The sequence below is a fragment of the Microcebus murinus genome, chromosome 9, assembly GCF_040939455.1.
Source record: "Microcebus murinus isolate Inina chromosome 9, M.murinus_Inina_mat1.0, whole genome shotgun sequence".
NCBI classification, from domain to species: Eukaryota; Metazoa; Chordata; class Mammalia; order Primates; family Cheirogaleidae; genus Microcebus; species Microcebus murinus.
The window spans coordinates 67886499-67892498 of NC_134112.1; positions in this window are offsets into that span (position 1 = coordinate 67886499).

The following is a 6000-nucleotide window of genomic DNA, read 5'->3' on the forward strand; positions in this document are numbered from 1 at the left end:
GAGCTCCGCCAACCCGTGATGTCCTCCCAGCCTGTTGTCCCACAGCTCTTGTCTGTGGACAAACTGTCTTCCGTGAAACTTAGGAACCTAGCTGCACAGCAGGAGGTGAATGGTGGGCACCAGCACTTCATCTGTATTTACAGACGTTGCTCCCTAGTGCTAGCATCACTGCGTACGTTCCATCTCCTTACCTCTCCCAGTCAATGGAAAAGTTGTCTTCCATGAAACCGGTCCCTGGTGCCAAAAACGTTGGGGACCGCTGCATCTAAAATGATCTGCCAAGACTTGTGCTTGCTTTCTTTTGAATTTCATGTTTCACATTTTATGGGAAGTGAAATTAATCCACATAAATATAGCTATCCACCTAAATTTATCTATAATACTAGTTCCATATCAATGATGTTAAAATGTTGCTTCTTTACACTTGAGAAGTTTTAGGGAGGAAAACATTTGTTCTTCATTTTATTATAAAGGACTTGTTTGAACTTTTTGAGGTCTAAATTGATGTTAGCAGTTCAGTGTATATCCAACCATAAGCAAGACTAAAGAGATGGTTATGACATTTTAACTCCCATTCTCTATCTCTTCATTCCAATTGGCACCATTCTCTAGGCCCACAGGGACCCTGTTTTCCCCAACCCCTACTTTGATACTTATGGTTACACAAGTTCCAGACCATCACCTTTCCTCTTTATCAAAATGTATATTCTTACTTTCAAATTCCCAGGTCCCTATCTTCTTTTCACACCAACCTGCACTCTGGTACTTTAAACTGTGATAATTGTTCAGATAATTGTTCAGATAATTGGGGTCAGAGAATATGAAGCTCTTTTACAGTGAAGCCATTAGGTCCTCTTTCTGTTTCATATCTGTTTCCTAGGCATCTTTCTTCTTGTAGGAAGGCTCCAAGGATTTTTTTCTCTTTCTAGTAATCACCCATCTACTGCATTTCTAGGGAATGTTTAATCCATACCTGATTTTGGAAAACATGCTATCTACTCCTAGTGAAAAGGCCTGTGGCAATTTGGAAACTATGATTGTTTTTTGCTGATTTCATTGTTCCTTCATATTTTAGATTGTCTCTGCAAACTTTCATCCAGAGATGTATTATAGGAGTTTGAGGGAGAACTCAATTAATACTGGCCATGGTCATGTTTGTATTCTTTTTCCTTGGTAGAAGACAATGGACATAGCTAGAGTGGCATTAGTTAGCTGTTAACCACTTTGGTAGGAGTATTGACTATAGTCAATAGCCATAGATGAACCTGCACAGCAACTTTAGCCGACAGCCATGATATGACTTTTCTAATTTTTCATTTATCAAAATAAAATTGTGAACATTTAAAAATAACATAATGAAAACATATATATATATGTATATGCTACCTATTCTAATTTACATTACAAGTAAAGCTGCCTGTAAAGTAAAACAAGCTTTCAGTGCTTTAAAGCTTTCCTCATCACACAAGAGCAAAACGGATCCGTTGTCAATGCACAGCACAAACTATTGTGTGGACTATGAGTGCCGGCTGTGGGCAAGGGTTCGCAGCCGGTGAGCGCCATACCGAAGTGGTTAAAGATTTGCAGGTCTATGGATGAATGTAAATGCAAATGATTAAATGTAGATTCTATAATAGCTTTGTATAGAATATCTGTGAGCACAAATCATATTCTCAATAGGTGATTTCCCCACACCAGCTTGAAGGGCTACAGAAAAAATACTATCATCAGGATACTAATGAATGATTTTCTTGGTTGTGACTGATTTCAGTAGATACATGACATATATGCAATAAAATGATTCAAGTATATCTTTCTTCCTGGCTTTTCTCTCTAAAGAGCTACAAACATGCCAGGATCTAAGAAATACTGTCAGGCAATGTTTTGTTTTTGAAGCAATGCTTCTTATCACTTTTATGGCTTACATGAACATTCCAACCCAATAATATTACCACATTTCTGTTTCACAGCTAATTGCTAATGCCAAATTCAAAAATCAATTTTATAGTTAATGCCTATGACCTAATTTTTTGTATTGTCCTTTAACTTAAAAAACAGAATAGCTGTTAAAACTATTTTACAACATATATTTTATCTATCATTTTTGATTACTAAAAATAAGCACTCACTGACATTAATAAATGCTTTATATTATCACAAAAAGCAGAATAGCTTTCTAATAACTTAGCAAAGATATTATAGTTGAAAACAAGATTCAAAATAAGTTGAACACTGATTGCTTATATTTACCAAAAGGTGTACTGCTCAATAGTGCCATATATAACAAGATTCTTATTTGAAAAAATAGATGTGTACTACACTACTGAGATTCTGAAACAAATTTAGAATAGAGCATACATTAAAAGCAAAGTTTAAGGTAAACTAAGTTTTCCAATTATTGAAGTTTGTATTTCTCTAATAAGACAAAAATAGGGTTTAGAAAAACCAGCATTTCTCTCTTTTTATAACAGATCCTTAAAATTAATGAAGTTGTTAGCTATTGTGGCATGATTGTTCATTGCATATCATATAGTGCATACAGACCTCTACTAATGTTCTTGGGGAGCTTTGTGCTCAAACTGGGCTTGTGGATATGAATTTTTATCAGGAACTACATGGAAGTTAGTGAAGTTCAGTTTTTTGGGGAAGAATAAAATTAGTGCAACACATTCCTTGCAGTAAATATATGTATTATGCTTTTTGTAGTAACAAGAATTTACTTTCCACCTTTGCTGTCATCTAACAATTTGGTACACTGAGAAGGAACCCAATCTTAAATCTATGCTTATGCTGACCTAGTGTGTGGACTTTTGCAGCTATGTTCAGAAAGGTGTGGGAAAATGGAGCAGAAGCTTGATTTCATTTTCCCTGCTATTATAGTCTCAGAATTTATATTTGGCTTGCACTTTTCTAGCGGGATGAGCAGTATACCTCTCTTATTCACAATGTGTAATTTGCTAAATAGTTTTTGTGTTTAAAGCTTTTATTTCCTGTTCTACTTCTAGGAAACAAATTAAGGGATTTTAAGCAGGGGCAAAGCTGTAGGATCTGTAGGTAATTATTCCTAGATACAGATTAAGTACATGTAGAATTAAGCTCCATAAAAGCAAGGGACTGTAATCACTCCAATCCTGCTGCTTCCCCAGCATACTGCAGACGGCAGAACTCAAACACATTTGTTCAATGAATCACACTTTCATGTCATGAGAAAGCTATCTCCTGCCCTAAAAGAACTTATAGACTTAAGTAAATTATCTGTTAAATAATTTACTTTCAAAGAGAGTAGAATATAATATGGTTGATACACAACAAACTAAAACTTATGTTGATGTCCAGGTTCTGCCATAAACAAACAGCATGACAATGCATGACCAGTGGGGAAGCTACTTGAGTTCCTTGGATCTCAAATGAATTTAGGACATTAAGAGATGTGACCAGATGAAGCCCAGTTAGAATATTCTAAGTCATTCAAGTTCTAAATTGCTTCTCAATTCTGAAATCACTTAGTGAGATACAAGTAACAGACAAAGAATATTAGAAAATTTAAAATTTTTAATAAATGTGCTTTGTTCACAAAATGTGAAAAAATACAACAAACACAAACGTACATTTTCAGATATGCTACCTCCCACCACTTGGCAACTATGGGAAAACCACATGATCTAATCATGATCCTGAAGATTCCAACCAAATGATTATCATTTGTTTCTGAAACACCAAATTATTTCAGAGAACCTGCTGAGAATGTGACACGAGGCCCCTTAACTTATTTATATCCAAATGAAATCATTCTTAAGAGTACCCATACAGTATTAGAAGGTCTTATTAACATCTCTTGTCATTACATATATGATCTGGCACCAAGCTGCAATGACTGCTTATACTTCAACACTTATACACTGAAATTGGCTTTGGTGGAATGTGTATTGGTTTAAATCTGGTGCCAACCAAATTTGAATAAGCTGAATTTACAGTAACAAATGATATAAATTCCAACAAATTTATACTAAGTGGTAGTAGGTTTTATAGAGAGACTTTTCTTTAAAGTACTACTTAAAATACATCATGCACACTTTGGAGCATAAGCAAAATCAACATCTGTAAACAATCAGAAGAATTTATAGCACCAACATTTTAGCTGTGACACAAAGGCTGACTCCAAGGTCATACTTACACCAGCCTTTCAAAAGCACTATTTTCATTTACTTTCAAAGCACTTTCATTTGGTGTACGTTTTCTTTGCTCTTAAGATCATATTTAGCTAAATCAAAAAACAAACGCTATGGTAAAAAAGGTACTACCAAAACACAATTCTGTATTATTCTCAACAGTCTTCTTTTTCTTTCTCTCTCTTGAGGGAGCTACAAGACATAATCCTGTAGGGCTTAAGTGGAGGAAAAGTCAATCCTAATTATTAAGGAATCTTATGCTATTGAAAGTAAGTGAAAAATTTCAAGTTACTTCTGGCATATTTGAGCAACCAATATTTATTGCATTTAGTCAACTGACTTTACAATCTTGTTACTTTCATTAATTTAGCAATGTGAAATTTAATTTGAAATACTGGGTACATACACTTAACCATTTATATCGTAAAGGATAAGGTTTGTATTCTAAATAAACTCTGACATTCAAAGTTAACTACAGCAATTCACAATAAGCACAAAAACATCAGCTTTACCAGAGTAAAGAAGTACAGTTTTATGAAATTTAGGATCAACTATTGAAAATGCAAGTTTCCTTTAAAAACACACACACACACGCACATACACACAACATTAACCATGAAATCTGAAACTGTGATATTTCAGTGCAAAAACCTCAGTATGAGGTAATTTTAATGTAATAACCACTTGAAAAAAAATCCACACAGTGGCACTCTTAAAAATGATAGTTTACATGACAATTGCTGGCTGACAAGACAATGTGGATTAAATGTTCTTAGCTGTTTAAACTAATCTTGTCTTGTTTGGACATGTATTTCTCCTTAATCATTTGCTTCTGATTCAGAAACACAGAAAGGCATTTATTAATGTGGAAAGGGAAAATTCCCACAGCCAACTTATGGTTGATATACTCAAAGAAAATTTTCTGCTAGGGCTTAGATAGAAATTAAGATACCAAAAGGTCACAACCATTTTATGAGATTACCAGCAGCGGGTTAATTTTACATTTTTCCATATAATCCCAAACTTGTAGTGCAGCACCTCCTTTAATGGAAAGGTGAGGATCCTATCAAAGTTGGTTTTGACAGAACATCAACTCTCTTCCAAGTGCAAACCCTTTCACAAAGGTGTTTTAGATTAGTATTGAGTAATATTGTTCCTTGCTTAAATAAAAAATTTTGTAAATGAAACCTAAATTTTAAAAAAAGTGAACTCTCACAGATAAATATACTTAACACCAAGGCCCAAATCAATAAGAAAGTTATGAAAATACTACTTTGGCAATGGTGTTTACTGGATAGGGCTAATGAAATTAGAATACATACTCTGGGGGAAATCTCTCCCCCAATGTCTGATGCTGTCAAATGACCTTTTAATACAAGAAAGAAGGAAAAAGAATTATCACCAATTCCAAAAAGTTCAGGAAATATTGGATCATCAGACAAAACTGAACAGAAAATGGCTTTCTGCAATGTAACAATTTAGTTAGAAATAAGAAAAAGATAAGTGCATCACCATACAACTAAACCAATCTATTTCTGTGTCACATTTAACTTGTGAGTCATCAAAGTGCAATCTACAGCTCTCTACATATCTTAGTTTCCCATTGCAATGGTTTAAAGTCAACATTGAAAAGGAAAATATATAGCAAATTATGCTTCATTTTTCACAATAGGACTAAAGAGAAAAAGGTACCTTTCTATGATATCTTAGTGCTAAATTCTAAAGTAACAGTGGTTTCTGCTATGACAGGAGTCACTCTGCATGAAACTTTAAGCTTTCTATATAAGAATAAATTTTAAAATTGAGAAGTAGAAAAAAATAGCAAACTCTG